Below are 22,031 nucleotides of genomic sequence, written 5' to 3'. Positions count from 1 at the left end.
AACACATCCTGGATTTGATCGTTCATCTCACCAACATTGTAGCATTGAGTTCTGGGGACTAATTTCTAATTTAGCCCAGAATAAGTGTGAGTTAATTTAGGCCTATTTTATTTTTCTCTGCTCTCACTTGTTCATGTCACTGATATTTTGCTTTCCTGCCTTTCTGCCTCTGTTATCCATACTGTTTTTCTATGCATTTTTTAACTCAAGATTTTTATAACATTATAATTACTGTAATTCCTCACAAAAAGCCAATAGAATTCCATCAGTAATTAATCATTTACATTAAAAGCAATATGTGGTAGGAAAACTTTGAGCATGCTTAGTGGTACTCAGATATTGGCCAAATGTAATCTTGCCTGCAACCATCGGTGCTGTATGTGAGAATGCCTCATGGCCAACAGGAACAAGAGCAAACTAAGATGAAAGGCTAGATCCTTCTGCAGCTTGTAGGAAAGAGATTTTAAAATGTCTTGTTGAAACACGCACACAAAACGCTGCCCTGTCATTGGGAATAATAGGCAACAAATTGATACAGTCATTAGGGAACTGAAAATGAGAAGTACAGGAAACAGCAATTAAGCAATTTCAAGCCTAAATCATAGCAGCGCGAGAGAAACTCCCCAGATGCCTTCTCAGCCTTTCAAATAATCACTGGAGAAGTTTTGCCAGAAAAAAAAAAAAAGAGACAAGAAAAAAGAAAGCAAAATCAATGCGTATACTCAGGAAAACACAGAACCGCAAAATCAAATCAACGAGGGGAAATTCCCAATGGATGGAAAAGGAAAGGACACGCGAGGACTGCACAGACCCCAGGGCAGTGCTGCAGGACATGGCTTTGCAGGAGGAGCTGTGCAGGAGCCGCATGGCCACCAGCCCCATCCCCGAGCCCTGCTGCTGCCCCAGCATGCCGTGCACTCCTATGGACCTCCTCGTTTTTGGCATGGGATTTCTGTTACGGTGTCCATGATGGAGGAGATTCACCTTCAATGGGAGATTCGGGGGAGTGGAGGGATCTCCTCTGGGAAGCTCCCCCAGGAGCCCGCTGTCCTCCTGGTCCCTGCGGCCTCTCCCCAGGCTTCCGCCCGGTTGATCTGATCCCCTCATCGCAAAGCACAGCTGGGTAGCCAGAGCATCCTGAAATACCCACACCTCCAGAGTCCGAATCAGCTGATCCGGGCAGCCTGGCAGCCAAGGAGATGTCCTAAGCAGAAATTTAACAACACTGCCGCCCCTTGTCTGACTCTCTCCTTGTGAGTTCACGTTTCGGTTGTCAGAAGCAATACTCTCTGCTGTCCTCGTCCTCTAAATCTATGCAATTACTCAGATTTATCCTTCTAAGCAATCATGCAAGGGAAATCATTTGGTAGTCCTTGATGAATTCTCCAGGATAGTTTAATAGGGAAGCCCTGAGTCTCTTTGTCTGATGATGAAAAAAATAGTGGGGTTTAACAGGCTTGATATTTCTTGTGGTTTTTCTGGTGATGACCTGAGTTGAAGTCCTTACACTGCTCTGTGTGTAAGCTTTCCTGAGCCCAGCCTCATTTTCTGCCAAGCAACGTTGTCCATGTGTATATTGAGAATTTGGGAGTTTTGTCCTGAAATCTTAAACGTGTTTCCAAACTAACTCCATGACTTTGCTAAGCAGGAGTCTGACTGAGGTTTAGGAGCAAATACCTCATATCTGTTGGTGCAATGTCCAGCATGGCCACAAAAGGATGTTTATCCTTTTTGAACTGCAGAGTTACTTTGTGTATTCCCAGAAAGCCCTGTGTTTCCGAGAAAAGCTGCATTTGCAGACGTGGTGTGGGTCAGGGCAGCATGCATGCAGGAGGGCGCACGCTTTCTGAAGGAACAGGACCCGCTGCACACAGGCATATTTCTTTGCATCTGAAGTGAAATGTCTTGCCAGAAACGTGTAATTTCAGGACCAGTAAGATGATGATGCAGTGGAGGTCGTGAGCGTCTGTTTTAACAGCATAAACAGAAAGTCATGGAAATCATTAACAAAAAAAAAAAAGAACCAAATAAGAGATAGCTAACTATATGAAGTCCCAAATCTTAGCTCCAGGTAGTGCAATCATCTGAATATCTATTTCTTCCCATTTGCATGATTAATTGACATCTTGTTAACTGCTCATTAGGGACACTGCAAATCAGTGCGGAACAAAATAAACACTTCACAACAGAGAAGAGGGTCTCTAATTGTGAATTATACTGGAAACAAAGTTGGGTTTTAAAAATACGTTTAAGGAGTGAACCTGTGTAGCATGCAAGGTAAACTGGAGATTGAACACTTTCTGAACTGCTGCCGGAGAGCGTATGCAGCAGCCTGCGCTGTATTCGCAATGCTGCTCTGCCTTTGATGAATTCCGGCCTGAGTATTGTGTCTGGCCACTGATCTGAATAGCAAGAAGTATTCACAAAAAAGTGTTTTTTAAAAAGGTATTCAAGCTTATTGACACTGGAGTATATTTCTTGGTTAATTTATGCACATCTCTGAATGCTCAGGTTTACATGTGAATAAGATTTCAAGTCAAGAAATATCCTGTTCTAGTGATGAAGGCTCTGCCACAGTTGTTGTCTGTAAGTATACACGCTGCATATAGAGCAGGAATATCTAATCTATAAAGTACCTGCTTTACAGTACACTTTAGAGGTAGTAGTGCTGAGGGCAGAAACCAAGCAGTGGTCCAGCATGGAGGAATCCAATGCTTCAAGCCCTTCTGAAAGGTCCCCAGGTCCCTTCTCTCTGTCTGCAGGCAGATGTCCATCACTTCGACAGGACCATGTGCATGCCAGGGGCAATGCCTGAGCAAGTGCTTTTGCTGGACGATGGTTCCCACATAAGCCACTACACTGATATTGGAGGCCTGGAAACCCATTAGTGTGTGCAAACCAGACTGAGATACTCAGGTGGAAGGAACTGGCAATGGACCAGGGTTACTTAGAATCATAGAATCGTCAAGGTTGGAAAAGACCCTTAAGATCATCGAGTCCAACCGTTAACCTAACACTGCCAAGTCCATCTATACCATGTCCTGAAGCACCACATCTATCTGTTCTTTAAATACCTCCAGGGATGGAGACTCAACCACCACTCTTCATTAATGCTACTGTGGCTCCTGGGTGCTATGGTAATAAAATAGAGTAGTAGTAAATAATAATAACAAGTAAGGAAGGTATATAGCTACCAAATTCTGTTCATATAATGGGGCTAAAATTATATTCCCTTTATGGCCTAAGTAAGAACATTGAAAGTGTTAACCTAAACTCCACACGATGCTTGGAACCTGTAGGGGTGGTGTTGTGAGGATGACTGATTAAGAAGTCGATGCCTGCGGTTCTTCCTAACTGTGGGGAGGATGAGTTCAGTGGGCACACGTTAAAAACACAGGCAGCCCGCAGCTCCCAGCGCAAACACACGGCAGCGTCGTGCCCTGAATGGGTCTATGGAGAAGCCAGCTGTGCTGGCAGGCTGGGCTGCTCCCCTTGGGCACGCATCGGGAAGTACTTTGTGTGCTGCAGCCTCCCTGGAGAGTTTCCACCACGGTACCGTGGCTCCCTGCGCCCCTTGCAAAGGGAGCGGCACCAGGAGGAGCGGGCGAAGGTTGTGCCTTCCCGCGCACGGTGCTTGGCCAGGAGAGGTAACAACCACTTCATGCTCTTACGGGTCGCAGCAGTGGTATTAGGAGATTCCTCTCCCCGTTGCAGCCTGGCAGTTCCAGCAGGAATTCTGGACTAAATGACGTTTTCTTTCCATGCACCAGAGAGTAATTTAATTTGTTTTCTCTCTTGCTTGTTTTGTATTGCTGCAGCAGAAAGGACAACGACTGATAAGGGGAGAAAGCAAGAGAGCTGCGGCAGTGATTCTCCATTTATTTATGGTGACACTGTGTAGCAAAATGTAAAAATAGATCTCGGTGCTGACAGTTTTGTTGCTTCTTGATCTCAGGCTAGCACTTTGGAGCTCCCACCTCCACCACTGTGCGGTGCAGTGCCCCAGCAGAGGGATCAGGCAAAGCCCTGCATCCGATGAACAGGGCGACTCTCGAGAAAGTAAAGGTGAACAAACCAGCAAACAATTTATAGTTTATTTTTCTTGGAGAAGACACCTCAGGCTAAATCTTGCTCTCCTGAAACTGAAGTCAAAGGGATGAGTCCTGTGAATGATGAGAGAGAAGACTGGGAACTAGAGACCTAGCAAAATCCTCCCAAAGGAAAATATGAGAAATATCATTATAGCTGAAAACAGAAATATCTGCCTGCTGTTTCAGCCTTTTCCAAATAGTACCCTATTTGCATGATGGGTGAGCAGTGAATCAGAGACTTTTTGATCCAAAAAAACCTTGCTGAAGGAGACAGTGAACATTTCAAAATCAATGGCCTCAACAACCACCAAGGTATCAGTGGTGATGAAAGCCCACTTGAAAAAAGCAAACAAAATCTACTGGGGTGCAACCCAAGCAAGTACAGAATCGGTGACAGCATTGGCTTTTCTTTTGAAAACCACTCTTACAGAAATGCACCTCTTATTCACTGTACTGCCTGGCCACGCATCTTGCTTTATTAGAAGAAAAAAAAAAATATTTTAAAATCATGTAAGCAAATATTAAGTAAGAACAATTAAATGACAAAGGAGAGAGAGAATGGTCATTACTTCTTTTTAACTCAGGGGAGGTGTTCAAAAACCACAGAGAGAAAGAACCTGTAAGTATCTTTTTACATAGGGGCAACAGTATTTAACGGCATGGATAAGTCAGCCTTGCTTCTTTTTAAATTTTTTTATTGCACACCACTGGAGGAAGCAGCTGCAACACCCTTTTTCATTAATACTGCAGGTGTGATGTGAATATTGCCACACTCGGCTAAACTTTTGATGTCCTCAAGGAACTGCACAGGGGAATGACTTTGATGGATCGCAGTTGCACTTGAAACCGAGCTAGGAAAGATTAGCATGTCTCAGGCAGAGAGATTCCACTCACCTGATTTTTTTTTGTTCTGATGAGATAATTTTTGTAATTAACCTTGATAACATTTCCAGACAAACAGGCCTATCCACACATAGATAGAAATACATTTTGAAATGGACATTTCACTTCTACCAATGTTTTCTAGTAGTGAATACAGAATTTTAACACCTTGGTTGCCAACTGATTCATTTGGGAAACTAAAGCTGAACCTCTTTAACAGAAGCAGAAGTTGCCCACAAGGGCGTTTGACAGAAATCCACGCTTCCACAGGCACCAATGTGTTTTGTATGCGCTGACTGAATAAAGAGAGCAGTATGAACTTAAGAGCAGCCATACAGTATCAGGTGCCAGTTTCTGTTTATTCCTCTTTTGATGCTTATCAAGGAAGTCGGTGGTGCTGTCCTCTTCTGAGCAGGGTCTGAATGACTGTAAAAATGTTTTGAAAGCCAAAGCATGCCGATACCTGGTCCTTTGGAAATGTTCAGTGTTGGACCTTGGCCCTTCACACCATCCCACTTAGGAACAGGCAGGAGCGTCTCATAATCCTGCTGAATTCACATGAAAATCATCCTGGAAGCAAAACGAACCATTACCCCTGCTCTCATCTACTTTGTTCAGTTTTAAAATTACTCAAGTGCCCAGCCAGCACTGTTTCCAGAAGTTTTTCAAAGCTTTCCTGAGTCCCCTTGCTCTTGCCTGGTTTTACACCAACAGTGATTTTCTGCTACGTAGAGCTGGAAAAGCAGTTCTCTGCTTCCCAAAAGGAGCCATGACACCTGTAAGAAAGAATAAGTAACTCTCTGGTTGTCCTTTCACCACGTCCTTTGAACCTGCTGTGGGTGAGTTGAGGCGAGCGCTGCTCTGAAAAGCTTTCCCAGGGCGCTTGCTGGAGGTAGTGTTTTCCTCTGATACCTGAATGATGCTAAAGCTTGCTGAGAATGCAGTATAAAAAATAATCTAACACATTATCTAGGCTCAAATGTGATAAATGTGAATTTATTCCTAACCATTGATCGTATTTCTGAGTCTCTGAATATAGTGTTTAAAAGGAACCGCAATATCAATTCATAAACCTTCATACAAGCAGAGGAACCAAGAAACTGTAATACAGGTAACAACCTGCATTTTCCCCAGGAACTGGGAATTTAGATTTAGGGAGAAGGTTTAGTAGGATATTTGGCACCAGCTAAACAGAATCTAAGGGTGGGCCAATGTATATGTGAGTTTTAAGAAGGCACAATTTTAGAGGTACCATAATTCTTTTCTGTCTCTTCAGAGGTTATGCTGGTGTATTATCACCAATCTGCCTTTCCCCTTCTCCGCGAGAGAGAGCCTACTCCAGTTTTTGCTGCAGCTGGGTTTATATGAAGCCAATAGTTAGCTGTTCACTTTCATATGACTTTATAGGTCTTTTACCACACCTGGTAAAAGACATAATTACTCTGGGTGGGCATTATTTTTTTAGGCAGAAGTCATCATTCTGTAGGATTGGCTTTCTTTACCTGTAGCAAGTTTTTTGTGTTATTCTTCTCAAAGAAATCAATGACAGTCTGTTTCTGAGCCAATTTTACAAAGAATGTAAAATAAAAGTGTTTTGAAAACTAAAACGTGCCAATAGTCAGAAATGACTTATTTTAAAACCCAGTTGTGCCATTGGCTTGAACATGCTGGTGAGGAGGTGCCATTCACCCAAGCCCCAAAGACATTCTTCATAATGCTTCACAAAATAATTTGCAAAAATGTCAGGCTTGATACTATGTATATATTTTTTTTTGCTCAATGGGTAACACAGTTCTGAGAATGTATTGTTTTTCTAGACATACCTTGGTGAGAGGTTTTGTTTCACTTTGCTCATTTCTGAGGCATACAGTCTTTCTACCTCATCAGCATTTGCCATAACTTTTAAAGGACACAGGCAGAGAAAGAACAGATGGAAATAATGACAATTGCTTACTTTGAACATTGCAAGAAATGCACAATGCCTATAAGGTCTCATCCAAAGTTAATGGAAAGACTATCAATCTATTGTACTTATATTGCCTCCACTACCATAGGATCTGAGCACCTCAGCAGCTTTCAGTAATTTATCCTCAGGACTACCTGGGGTGGGGAAGCATATTTTTCCCCATTTTGTTGAGGCAGAGAAAGACTTTTAGTGCTTCCCAAGGTCATACACACTGATGGAGCAGGAATTTGAAGCTGGGTGTTTCAAGTCCTTTAGTTGCCTTGATGGTAACTAGATCCCGTGTGACCTGCTGAATGGGTGGATTCTGGAACCAGCTCACCCTGTCAGGCATCCGTCATCTTTAATCCCAAACACTTCAAGCCATATGTGGAGTATAGTACCAAGTGTGATGGCCAAGTAGACTATAACAGCTGTTTAACCATCTTACGTGCCTCAGCACATCAAAAGTTGGCTCTAGTGAAGTGAATCTCAAGAAATTACAGAGGCAGTATGAATCATACCAAAATCCATGTGATTTTTGTACAACTCACTAAAAAAAGTCTTGTCCCTTTCAGATGAAATGCATGTTAATTAATGAACAGGGTGTGAACATAAAACCACTGACAAAGGAGTTTTACTACCCATAAATAACATGACCTGTGCGATAATCAGGAGCAAAACCTGTGACATCTCACTGATGTTTCTTGCCCATGTTTCACTGCCCCAAGCACCCGGTCCTACCACGTCTGTCATCTCCTTTGATCCACCTGCCACATCACTGTTCTGCCTCGCTCCTGCTTTCTCACAGGACATTCCCCTTCAGCGTCTTTTGGCATACGTAAACTCTTGTGCCCTGACCTCCTGGTACTCTGGATGCTCTGCCACCGGTGGGTCACCGTGCTTGCAGCTTGCCCTCCCAGGTGCATGTACCACAGCATCCCCATAGCATCGAGCAGCCATGAAACTCCTCCACCGTCCCCCAGCCCACACAGTGCTCTGCAACACCCTGGTATTGGTTATAAAGGTCCCTAGTAAAGGGGACTGTGCACAACAGTTTAGGCTGTGGAGGCCTGAGTTGTGATGAAGACCCTCCTGCTTTAAACAACGTGTTTGGGCTAATCACAGCTGAAGATTTTACTCTGCTAGAGGAATCAGTACTTCACTCATGCACTAAGTGGTAGATCTCAACTTTTATGTTTTGCTTCTGGATGAAAGCCGTGTATAGTTTTCATGACAAGCAAGCCTGCAGCAAACGGAGTGTCATCAGCGTCCACGAAAGTGATTGTTTCTGAACCAGAGGCAAGAACATTGGGTCTGAAAAGAAATGCGATATTTTAAACAACACAGAGGATGTAAAGTGAGATTTGGGGGTTAAAGGTTTGGATGATTGTTTTGTTTTTGAAGAAATAAAACCAGTTATAATATACAAGTGTTCATCAAACATCTTTTTTGATAAAACAAAGTGTTCATCAAACACATCTACTTCGTGTGCAGTACATGAAGAGCACAAATTTGGGGCATCGTGTGCAATACATGTACAACAATAACATAGATATTAATTTGGAGTAAATGTGTACTACATACAGTGCTCGTGTCATTTCCAGGAACTATATAAAGATAGCTTGAAGGGCTTAGTTATGAGGATTGAAATAGTAGGGAGAATTCAGAAACCATAGTTAAAGAACTTAAAAAGAACATCTGAAAAGATGAACCTTTTGATAGGATTTAAACTGCCTATGGGATTCAAGAGCTTTAATCAACAAAAGCAGCTTATTCCATCAATGTCGTGAGCAATAGCAGAAAAGGCATCATCAGTGAAGAACACTGGAGAAAACAATCTCTTTGTTTTAAAAAACTGTTTAGAGAAATCTGAGACTCCTCCCTTTGTCTGGTGACCATCTGGATGGATTTTGCCTTGGAAAGCCTGTCTTGAACTTGAAGCAAACAAACATTTGTTCACATGGTGGGAAAGAAAAGACTGAAGCAATGTGCCAGAACTCGAAAAGCCGCCCATGCATATCAGTATATTTACCTAGAGCAAGAAAAATGTGCTCTTCATTTCTGGGACATTATCTTTGGTCCCCTTGCAAAGGTCTCCTTGACCATCCTGCATAGCGTAAAGTCAGGGAAAAGATACTTATTTTTTCCCATGTATGACATCTATTTCTAGAACGTATATTTGCATTAAAGATCCATTACCAAAAGACTCTTGCACCACGTCAGAGGCTGTGAGGGTTATTTTTTGTGTTCCTTAATGAGGTTTTAGTCACCCTAAAATGAGTTTGTGGTAGGCAATTCCCTGGGGGAAGAGATGCCTCTCTGGCCTGGCAGCACCCCTGGCAGCCTGGCCCTGGAGCACACCACAGGGTTTCTGGTGAGTTTTGCAGGACGCGGACCAGCGAGGCGGTGGTGCCAGATGGCCTGCCCTCCGCCGGGCCAGGCTGCCAGAGCCAGACCCTGGCCATTTCGGGCAGCTGGCTGTCACGCTGACGGACCCAAAGCCATCAGCTGGTGCCGGGGCCCTATCCAAGACCTATAAAGAGGGACAGACAGTAAACTCCATAATGGGGAGGAAAAATGCAAAGAGGCAGAAATGTTTATTTTCCTTTTCCTTTATGGTTAGCCATTATGAATTTGGGTGGCACTGTTTTGGATGGACCCTGGACAACTCTGTCTCTGTGCTGCAATATATTCTCTCAAACAGTCCTTTAAATGAGCTGGCAGTTCAGGTGATGGTTGTTTCCCATTTCAAGCTGTTTAGCATCCCTGGCTCTTTCTTCACCAACTGAAATACCTGATATCCTTCAACAAAAAAACAGTGACTGCTAACAATATACACTTTGAACCCAGAGAGCAACTAAACTTTTATGCTTTTTAGCATTCCCAATTGTCAATATTTACTAGACCTCTGAACCTCCCTCACCCAATGCACAAAGGCAGGAGGAACGTTGTATTTTGTATTTCTTCTTTTCACAGCTTTGAGTAAGGTGTAAGTAACCCTTCCTATAAAGTCAGCTGATACGATCCTTCATCTCAGACATGTATAATTTACAACTGTAAAAGCAATGGGTCATCACATTTATATGAAACCACATATAGGGTGAAAAGTTAGAATATTTTGGAAGGAGCTGATACCTACTCCACAAAGGACACTGATAGATCATACATTGGTTCCTGCTTATTTGTGCCCCATCATTGCTCTGGCAGAAAGACAAACGCGTTGCCTGACTAACATCAAGTAGTTCAAGGCTACTTTTCTAGTGCACGTTTTGACAGTCTAATGTGCATTTTTGCAGGTGCAAATATAGATGTATCTAAAAGATATACCTGGAAGATTTTAAGTTCAAGATGAAACACCTTTCCCTTAAAGACAATTTTGATTTTTTTATTTTAAAATTACCTTGAACTGAACTACAAATTACTCGGCATTAAAATGAATGGCAAAGATTTAAAAGAAAGTGTGTGTGTTAAAATGCTTTAAATTCCAGTAAAATCTTTCCAAAATTTTTAGAGAAAATTGAGGGCACCTATGCAGACACATATTACCTTCCCGCCAGCATTGCAGAGTCTGAGAGCTGAATTATTAGGAAAGCTCTTTTGCTGGATTTCAGACTAATCACTTTAAATGTGCCAAAATTGATTTGGCATGAAATCATCAATAGACCCTCCAGAATACTAATAGCATTAAAGGCAGAGGCCAGGACTGTCAAACTTGCTTGGCTAAAGTTAGGCTCATAAATTAGTAGTTAGGCATCCAAATTAAAGTCTTCTGCTTCCAGATGTGCTGCATGTCTGTTGGTCCAGCTGAAGAGATTTCAGCAAGTGACACAGCTGCATGGGGTTACTGGGAATACCGGGGACAAGGGGAAGAGTTTATTTAATGGCTCTGCTTCTCAGCTCAAATCTTCATCTACAAGCCTCAGATGCTGTGGGTAAGCACTCCAGGTAATCGCTAAACGACTATAGTTTTGTGCATTTATTATCTTTTTTTTTTTTTTAACAAATCCACAGATCTTGACTCTGAACGACACATCTTTCTTTTCACCCATTGAACGCACCAGCACAGCCCAGTGCTGAGAGCAGGGAGCTGATGGGTGAAGATCACTAACCTCTTCTCCCAGCTCCACTTTCAACTCCCCTCAGGGCCTCGGGTGAAATTTCTCTCAGCCTCTGCTTTCTTGTCCGGAAGACAATGATGACGATGCTTATTTTCCATCTATGCTGTGAACATCTCTCATTATATTCAGCTACTTTCCCCAAAGCACAAATTTACTGGAGGATCTTTGGTATGAAAGTGTAGAGCAATTTTCTTCCCCCAAGCTTGTTGTATTTATGGAACTTAAGAGTGTGAAACAACATTTGGACTAGGTCTTTAAGCAATAAGATACATACATGCTATCATCTCTGTAACTTTTAGGGACAGGAGCCTTGGGTGACATAAATCTGCTTTCTTAGTTTTAGTGGATTTGAAAGAATTTCCTATGGTGGAGATACTGATTCAGTTCAGCTGAGGTCCAGGCCTCTGCCTTTTCAATAGCAATGTTTCCTAAAACGATTGGGAAAAGTACAGTACAGGAGCAGATCTGCAGTCAAGCAACAACTCAAGGGAGCTAAAACTGTCGTAGCTGATTAACAGAAATGAAAGCTGCTCAGAAACAAATCTGAGTATGAATGTGGAGCACAAGAATTAATTGAGAAGGGGATTCTCTTTGTACTTCTTTTAGTAGGTCAGACAGTTTATCCACTAAGATGCCTTTGAAGCTGCCAGCAAAAAAGGCATCACTGGAAAGATGAAACGAGCCAGTGAGTGAAGTCATCTGTTTGTTCTAAACCCCGCTATTCGGAGCGAATTAGTTGCACAGTGAATAACAGAAGCCTAAGCCAAAGATGCTCGATTAGCCTTTCCAAAGAGAGGGTAAGAAAGGGATAGCTGAGGCAAGGGATGAGCTGATGGTAACGCGTAGCCTTAGTGCAAGAACAGGGGCGTAATGCTGAAAGGTGGAATTTCTGCTGCGTTCACACAGCTGTGCAGTACTTCTGCTGTCGCTGCAGAAAACACTGAAGGACCGAACACAAACTCATAGCGATATGTGCTCCGTTCCCGACAGCACTCATTTCATGGTGGTGCGGGACAGGTGAAAGTTATGGTGATATTGTGGTGACTTAGTAGACAGCTATTCACATAGCCATGAACTTGGGAATTTTTACATTAATTTTAATGGAATGTGGCTCACAAGAAAAAAAAGCAGATGTAGGCGCAGGAATTGATCAGTAGCACACAGGAAAAAGACTGCAGCTCCTGCTGAAGTCAGTGGGAGGATGGGTGTTCACTAATAACACACAGAAGAGTAGTTGAGAAACAGAAATGTGTATTCAGAGCAAAGCAAATGAACTGTTTGTTTTTTCTAAGGCTTGGCTGTTTGAAGATATTGACAGTAGAAAAAGTCACTTTTTAAAGCTGCCTCTGTTTTTAATGCATAAAGACATGGGATGTTTGTCCCAAAGAGAGCAGGAATAAAAGAGATATTAAGATCTCGCAGTCCTGCTCTTCCTTATCGGAGTCGCGGTAGATCATGCCATCCTCTGCCTCCAGCATCCAACGTTGTACCTAAGGAATCACTCATCCTTTGCTGAGGATCAATTAGGTACAAGAAACGGAGGAAAAGAGGATGCAGTCACAGAATATGGCACATTTTAGGAAGTAAATTGTGAAAACAATACTTGCCTTGCCCATATTTTTCTGTACCTATAGCTCCAAAACCAATAAAAGAGGCTTTTTGTCATGATGCTGTATTATGTTGTATTTATTGTTTTTTCCAGCCTAAAGTGCTTTGTGTGTGAGATTAAAAAGCTGCAAGTCTCAGGCCATCTGGCCAACCAAATGGATTTAGTGTACAGGATCACTGCCAGATGTATGCCAGTTGTAAGTTTAATTTTTGAACATATAAAGTGCCTGGGGCTCTGTGTCTGTTATTCAGAGGAAATCATGTTCCAGTTTTCCAAAAGAATACAGATACAGTTTGAATCTAGGTGTATGGTCTTTTCTCTTTCACGTGGTTTAAGGCGTATTCTTTGTTTCTCATAAAGAAAAATGATGGCAAGAGAATTTTGCATATATCTGGCATGTTACGTATGTTTGATCACATCTGTCTGACCTTATGGAACAGTAGGAAACAGAGCAATAAGTTTTCTTAAGGAGCTTCATTGAAATTGTTTAATTGAAAGATAAAATTTCACAGAGTACTTGAGATTAATTTGCACTTATATTTATTTATGATCAACTGGGAGAATAAATATGTTTTCAAGTGTATAATAGTTTATAATGTCTTAAAAGTGATATTTAATTGATTTGATTTATTTTAAATGAGGAGCTAATGGAAGATGAGATATATTTTTAGCTTTACATACTGTAAGAAGGTTAAAGTGCATTTGTTTTTTTATTTTGCAAATGTTCTCGCATAACAAGGTCTATAGCACATCTGAGATAGATATTGTGAAAATGAGGAAAGGTGTGAGCACAGATAGCTCTGGCCTTTGCAAAAAGGTCTAGAGGATTTTGTTCAAAACACACCAGTTGAAATCCAGGGTAGAGCAGGACTTGGGCGATGGGAAACAGTGATTTGCGGGTCTGGCTCTCCTGCCTAACGCCCTGCTGCCCACATCAGTGTATTTCTTTGCAGCTGAAATACTGAGGTTGAATTACTTTCTCCTAAACAGACCTGAAGGCCCAATGAATCAGAGATAAATGTTTGGAAAGGAAAGAAAGACTTGTTTGTCAGGGCAGAGTTATTCTCCCCATCTGACGGAGCAGCGAGGGAGGAGCTGGTGAAAGCCAGACATCTCGCAGCAGCCAAGGGCTCCCGCAGCGGGTCTTGGTGGCCCGGAGAAGCACGACACGTGGGACAGCCCAGCCCACTGCGATGACTGGATTTGGCAATTTCCATCCCAATCAAGTTAAAATATATGTAGACAAAAATAGGTTCAAATGTTTGGAAAAGGAGAGTGGTGGCAACATTGCTAGACACTGCCAAGAAGCAGAGCCTCCGATAGGAATTCCTTTGCTAATACTAAATACTCTAACACTAAAAACAAATCTCAGTCTTCCAAAACAAGGGCTGCATTAGCCTTGCAATCAACAGGTCTAATTGCATTCTTGCTCCTGGAGATATACAAGAAGTTTTGGTTAGGAGCTCAGATGGGTATGTTAGCAGCTCAGATGATTCCCAGTGAAAAGGGCTCCATGTGTTTTTGGGTGCGCCTTGCCAATGAAGAGCCATAGAAGAAAAGCTGGCACTGTAATTTGTACTTTATTTTATTCCTGAAAGTAATTTTCACTGTGATATTAGCCATTTTTTTCTCCTGCAAACTCGTTCAGGGGGTGGGAATCAGAGAAACCAAACAAATAGTAGATTTCATAAAGTAAGGAACGGCAAATTGAGCAAAAGGAGGATTATGAAGACTAAATCTTTTGTTCAAAGAGTGATTAAAAAGCATTAAGTTGGATGAAGTCAATCTAGAGCTTAACTGCATGAACCTTCTGCCCTGTTTTTCTTCTGTTTTGTTTTACATGTAGTAAGAAATTAAAGGAGTGGGAGAGACCTCTGGAGGACTGCTGAGGCTGGGGCTTTTTTGAGCAAAATCAGTTGGACGTAAGCTCCGTTTCCTGGCTTGCAGGGAATGTGAATTGTCCTGGCCAGCTGTGTCCAAGAGCAGCAAGAATAATTTGAGTGCTCTTTTCCCGCAGAGGACTCAAGCAATTCACACCCAAATGTATGTGCCGTGGGGACTCCTCCAGGCAATGAAATTCTAGGATTTGTAGCCTCCTCTCCCTGTGGCTTAAGTGAAAACAGTTCCCCTGCCCAAGAGCAAATACAGCTGCAGTTCATTGCTGAAATAAGGAAGTGTCAGGGTAATTGCTATTTGCTTTGCATTTAGAATACATTTTTTTTCCTGCGGTTTTAGATTAAATCTGTGCAAGATGAGGGCGTCCAGTTCTCAGAGTGATGTTTGCCTTAAAGAAAACTGTGTGTTTAGAGGAGCACAGCTCCTTTGCAGGAAAGAGCAATAGTATGAAGTAGGAGTTATCAGTGTGTGCTATATCGTAGCCACAGATGTATATCAAGAGAGACTAAAAGCAACAAACAGTCAGATTTCTGCACTGTGCCTGTGCACGGCACTTGGAAGCATCTGAGCCTTTTTTCCACACTGTTTATACAGAAAGATCAAGGGTAGGAGACAGAGTGCAGCTGTAAACATAAATGAAGTTGGTATATTACTTTTTTCCAAAGCTTTTCTGTATTTACTCACTTAATTGTCATCTTCTGTTTAGACGGTAGTTTTAAATGGATTTAAAATGCTAGTTTGATTTAAAACTAATTGTTAATTTCAAAATCATCTGTTTCCAGCCATTTCCCATCATGGGCTCTTTGGTCAGTACATTTTCTTATCCTCTCAGTTTGGCCTGATGACATTTCCTTTATTTGAAATATTTTTGTCTCTGGTCTTTGGTGTCCTTATGAACATGATTGGACATTTCAATCTTTACTTCTGGAGAATACCGCCCTTGTACAGCAACTGTGTACATGGAGCAAAGGCTCATAACGGAGCAATGCAAAACTCTGTTGGTTGGCAGCAACATTACACTGAGCTGTACTGAGCAAAAACTTTGCTCTGAAGCTTTTTACTCTCCTTGGATCTTATTTTCCCCCTTGATTCACACTTCTCTTTCCAATGAATACCAGAAGGAGGAGTTTCCCCCTCCCCAAGGCACTTGAAAAGAGCTTGGAGGAAAGCTATTTGCCTTTCAAAAGTTGTTTTTGTTATTTCATCATCTTTCTCATTCTGTGATTGGGTGAAAACAGGGATTTTGGTAAAAAGGAAGTTTCCTTCTCCCCCAGAGAGAGCTAACCAGTACCCTAGTGGCTAGGGCACATGTCCAGGGCAGAAGGCACTGAATACCTCCTCAGCCTGGTCCTCACCAGAGACTGAGCTTAGCTCCTGTGCCGTGCAAGGCCCAGGGTGCTTGATCGTCTTCATCTCCCCTCTTCTTTCCCTCCAACCATTCTCACCTCTCCCCCAAATCACTATTATTCCCATGGAAATTTGCTTAATCAGCCATCTAACAAAAAACTCCATGTGGTTCTAGCCAAGAAAGTTGAAAAACTGAAACAGAACTTGAGTTGAAGAAGTTGGTTAGCTCTGACCATAGGGAATACGCATATTTATATCAGCTTTTTTTTTTCTCTTTCAAGTACAGTGGATTATCATAGAATCGTAATGTCCTCTCAGAATTGCTTTTCCAAGGGGTGATGCTGTATAAATCATAAAAACTAGACATGGAAAATATCAAGCAGGTCTCCTGGTCCAACCGTCTGCCAGGAGAAGATTGTTCCCTGCAGAATTTTCCCCAGTGTTCTGCTGTGGCAAAGAGATGCTTTATCTGCAAAACAGTTCCATGCCTATTTATAGTCCTGCAGAACTCATTATCTTTAGTTACAGAGAAACGACTTTACACCCCTGTCACAGAATAAGGTCCCTCTGTCCACAGTGTCGCAGATGAGTTTTCCCACATGCGCGTCCCCAAAGCCACAAGTGTGAAAGCTGATATCCATTTGCAGCTTGATAATTAAATCAGAAACATATCCACCGCAATCACATATCCTGCCCTTCCATAACACACTGATAACCAACTGGCAACCACTTGAATACTCCCCCGTGAATAATAGGCAGCACAGCAAAATGTTCCTGTGTGTTTAAAGCAGAGAAGGAGCATTTCATTACCAGATCCTCTTGTTCTTTGCCAGAAGCTACCAAACAATAAAATGGAAAGGAGACATATAGCTTGTGGCATCTGTCAGTGCAAGTAGCCTTTGGTTCAACCTAGGCTGTTATAAATATTGTATTAGAAGTATTAGCAAGAGCAGATTGGATTGCAGCAGGTCCAGAATGAGACAGCCTGAAGGCTGGCAATAAAGCTGGAAGAAATGAAATGGTTTGGCATAGGTATCTTCTGCTTTGCATTGTGCAAGGAGTGAAGAGGAAAGAGCGAAATTTTTCTGCCTTGATTCAGCTGATTTGGAACACCTACTTAGAAGAGCTACTTTTGCCACCTTGGCAAAGATGGATCGCACCTGCGTGGGCAAACACCATGACACATGACGCTGTCCTCGCAAAGTCTATTTAATTACCCTCGTCACTGTTTTGTGCTTTTCTGGACATGTTTCCCTATGTTTAACTAAGTTTGCATCACCATTGGATGTGGGCTCAGTCAGCACGTTGGGCCAGAGCTGGGAGTGCAGGTTCAACTTGCACAGGTTTCATGGGTGAACGCGGGAACATTGGTGAGGGACAGAGTTTGAAGACATTCAGGCATTGAAAGATGAAAGAATAGTTACTAACTCCCCTTGGTTTCACGCAATGAGAGCTCCTGAAACTGCCATTTAGTTTTTACTCTCAGCTTTAGACACCATGATTATTTTTTAAATCTGGTTCAAGTCTCTGCATCTTGGTCTCCCACCTGTATTATGAAGAGAATGTTATTTCTCTAGTGTGAACTTTTGTGAGAAGCTAAGAAACTCCTGGCAGAGGCCATATGAGTGCATCAGCTAAATAGGAAAATTCATTGTATACGTTGAAATTCTGACAACTTCAAGGGAGTAAAGAAAAGCAAGGGGATGTGAATATCTCTCATATTCCTTCCTGCTACTGCAATTTTAGGTGTTACTTGGAATTAAAAATTGTTCAGCTAAAAGTTTGATTTTTTTTAGGTTCACAATGTTACTTCCAGAAAAAAAAGAAAAAGGAAACCAAAGATCCTTTAATGTTCTTCTTCCAGGAATGAGTGAACAAAGCAGGCAAAAATCATTGAAGAGGTGGATATTCCCACACCACAGAATAAACCCTTCGCCTTGGTGTGTACAGGAGATTAGGAAAGACAGATGCTAGAAATTGGCCTAGACTATATTTCCCTAGAGGCACAGAGATAGATTGAGGGAAATCACAATCATTCTGTAACATGTAATTAAGAAATCAGGATTTTTCTTTCCATTTTAAGAATGCAACAGACTGGATGGGAACCACCTGAGAAAGCTGATGGCAAGAGGAGCGGGGAGAAATCATTCCACTCAATACTTCTGAAGTGTGGGCTTGCATCATTTGCTCTACAGCGTTTTTATCATAGCAGAAATGCTCATATAAAAGAGAATAGCCTTTATCATCTTGGGCAGAAGGCTATTACATAAACAAGTATATATTTAATTGCCCTCTATTTGCTCTCTGGAAGGACTCTCCTCCCGTTTCAAGTTGGAGGTAGGTCTAAACTCAAGAGCACTCTGGACAAAAAGGCACTTGACGTCTTCTGTTTAAGGATGTGCAGTTGCACAGCCTCTTTGAGCAGCTTTAAATAGGTGCTGTGAATGGCAAGTCAAGAAGCTGCATTATCATTAGCTTCCACCCGAGGGTAAAAAGAAAATACACTGTCTGACCTTAGATGGATCAGAAACACTGGCTATCAAGAAAATGGCAGTAAAATATCCCCAACTGCTCTGCTACTGTTAACCACTTCTGGTATTGTGCCTGCCTTATAAAATGTACCAAGGTTAAGCTCTGCTTGCAGGACTGTAGCCTCCGCAGGACGGGATGAGGCATCTGCGCACCCTACGCTGCAGTTATTGATGCCCATCCAAGGACTGGAATTGGTTTTCCATTACCACTGCTGACCCTCCTGGACCATCAGTTTGCTGGTTTGAAATGTCCGGCTGTGGCTCTCTTAATCATGACCCATCTTGGTGCCAGCAAATGACCCCCTCGCAGATGTGTCTTGCACATCTGTAAGAGCGGGGTGGTGCTCCCATCTTCCCAGATGACACAAATTTATGGTGTGAGATGCTCCTGCCCTGCCTGCCACTGTACCTCACTGAGCTGTTGCCTGCCTGGCAGGGCCACGAACACCCTGCCCAGCACTCAAGCACCATCCTGCTGGGATGATGTCCAGTGCCAAGCCAACAGGTCTGGCCACACAGCCTTTTGCTGTCCCTTTGCTACACAAGGCTGTTATTTGGGGCCATATTTGTGTCCACGGTACAGCATAGGGTGCGTACAGTCAGTTCCCTTCTCTGACTTCTTTCACACTAGACACTGCAATTTGTGCTTTGGCTCTTTTCCTAATGACTGTATTATTAGCTCTATTTTCAACTCCTCTCAGCTGTTTATTTTGCATAGAGTTATTTTGGCTGCTCTACGTATCACAAATTGACTAGCTGAACCAAGTCCACAAAAGCTAACAGAGAAAGCACATTGAGCAGCCCTTGTAAGACCGGCATCGTTTTCACCCTCGCATGTGCTGCTGCTCCCTGCCCACGCCGGCACCCGGACCACCGTCCTGCTGCGTTTCTGAACGTACAGTGGCACAACGAGGAGCAGAGTGACCATATGGCCTGAGGCAGCTGGGCCATACGAATGTCCATTTCCAATACCTAGTTTGCGCTTCCTAAGATGCAGAAGGTGTTTAATATGTTATGTGTCACTTTATGGGCTATTCGGGCCTTAATGACAAAGTCTGAAATGATGCACAAAAGCTGTCCTCCTGAATGTGCTCCCTGCAGGAATAGGAGGCTTCGTCCCTCAGTCAAAGTGCTTTTCCATTTGTATCCAGGACATCTGACCAAAGCAGCTGACACTCTTCACCATTCAAGGTGGCTGGTCCTACCATTTGTCATCCAGCCGTTATCCCCTCAGCAGCTCATCAGTGCTCTGTTTTTTTGTACAGCTAATGGAAATGTGACTCACAAAGGGATGGGAGAGGTCCAGGGGGCATTTGATGGGTTTATGGAGGGGAAGGAAACTGTGTAACTCCAGTTTTCTCCTGGTCTCCTGACAGCTTCAGACCACAGAAGTCTGTTATTTGATATGACAGAGATGAAGTCATCCTGAATTTGCTTCTCTCAGAACTCCCTGGGTTTTTAGAAAGGCCTCGTTTACATATATGTATTCCCAAAATAGGTCTCCAGACAGCCCTCTCTGCTATCAGCATCAGGTATGAGCCCTGCAGTCTGCAACTGCATAGGAGCTCACTGCTTACCCATTGCCTGTCAACAGCTAAAATGGGAATTTCTATCTGCACCGGGCAGATTGGTTCCAGATTGTTTGTATGGAGGGAATGAACTGAGAAACAGGGAAGGAGCCCTCACCCTCTGCTTTCCTGGGAGCAAAGACTTCTCAAAGGTCCTATTTTCTTCTGGCTCACTGGAAATCCTTGAGGAAGTGAGGGGAGGAAGGATATTAGGAGGCTCCCTAAGAGCAAACAAAGCAGGAGCACCTCAATGCCTAGAGAAAAGCAGTGAGGGACCGAGTGGGTAGAAGCAGAAACGAGTGATCTCCATTCAGCTCTTCCCACTAAATAAAGCTGAAAGCTGAAAAATTAAGTAAAGCTGCCTATATCTCCCAGGTGTTGGAAGAGGAAGGAGCAGAGGTTATGTATGTGTGTGTGTTGTTACAAAGAAGTCTTACCTAGAAAAAAGTTTTCTAACAGTTTTACCCCTCTCCCAGCCAATCCATGGTTTAGCAGCAACCTGGGATCTCTGGCAGGCAATAGCCCACTTCCCAGCAGAAAGAACTCTACGGAAGCTGCGCGCGGTTTTTAATGTTTAATGACACAAAATCAATTGGAAGTGGTTACTGGCTTCCACAATCAATTTTAGGAGATCTCTCAGAGAACAGGAGAAAGTGGGAGAATTTCCATTAGCCCTGGAAATCTCATCAACGATAGGAAAATGGTTATAAACAACCCTGCACTCCAATAAACGTATTAATAACCCTGTCCTCACTCATTTCTCATGTCTCTGTAAGAGGATACAGTTTTGTCACCAGTAAGGTCATATCTTGGGCTCTGTTCCACCCTTTCTTTGCACAGGCACACAAACATCCATATGGCTGTGAGTGCCTTAATAGACCAAGCTCTGAACCACGGCTCACGGTTGCTGCCCTGTGAGTTGTCCCTGGGTTGGGACTATCCGAGGGGCAGGAATCACAGGGGAGTAATTCCTCTGCCTGCGGGCTCTGCCCCATAGAGAAAGGCACCTTAGCCAAAATACAGGGTAAGAAGCCATCCCACCCTATACATAAGTGGGAAGGGGCTCCCCGGAGAAACACGGGGTTCCTCGCCCTGGATGCACGCAGGGGCCATTGCAGCCGAATTCACCCAAACACTCGTGGGTGGCCACGCTCAAGGGCTGTTCGGTCAATGAGAAGGCGCCTGCTGATTTTGATGGGCTTTATGCCATTTGCCAAGCTTAATGCTGCATGGCATGAAGTGCCCTTTGTCTGCCCTTGTTTTGCTCAGACTGGGGGAGTGTGATGCCTTCTGCTAGCTGGAATCTGCAAAAAAAAAAAGGGTTATTTTTTTCATCTTTTAAAAATCCCAGGACTAAGCAAAGTTAGGAACAGCTCTGACTGCAGCTCAATACAAATCAAGAGGCTGTTTTCAAATTTTGCATGTTCGCTCCAGGACTCCAGCTAAGTGAAGTCAAGGCAGGGTTTGTAATGCACAATTTAATCAGTGAATTTGTAGATCTCAAAAGGCGTGCTTAATTTAATATTGTTTCTAATGGCTATTGTCTTCATGCTTGCCTGTTTCCCCGGTGTTTTTCCCTTTTGTAATTACTTGAATGGGCATTTCCAGGTGCACTGCATATATTAGCAAGCACTTTCATTTTAGTAATGAGTGAGACGCTTTGAGCGTTTATTTCTTCATTGCCCTAATACTCACTTTATTAAAGGTCCTGATTCTTCTAAAGGAGAAACTTGTTTCTGCCTCTTTTTCCTCTTCTACCTTACGATGCCCTTGAAAACAGAAGAGTTAATTACTTACTGGCCTGGGTTAGACCAGATTTAACTTGTCAGAGAAAAGTAACACTAAAAGGGGATGCTCGGCCTATCCTCACCCCTTATCAGGATTATTGGTAAGCACTCACTCACTGAACTTTAAGCCATTCCCCTGGTCGTCAGGACCTTGGGGCTATTTTGAGCTCTGTTACGGGTACCTGCAGTGCCCGTTTCCTACACCCCGTTACCATCCCTTAGCTTTAATGGATGTTTTCCCACTCCTTGCCCTGCAG

Source organism: Nipponia nippon, unplaced genomic scaffold (genome assembly GCF_047370975.1).
Source record: "Nipponia nippon isolate SJK-2023a ecotype South Korea unplaced genomic scaffold, ASM4737097v1 scaffold_5, whole genome shotgun sequence".
NCBI lineage: Eukaryota > Metazoa > Chordata > Aves > Pelecaniformes > Threskiornithidae > Nipponia > Nipponia nippon.
Note: the sequence above shows the minus strand (reverse complement) of the source record.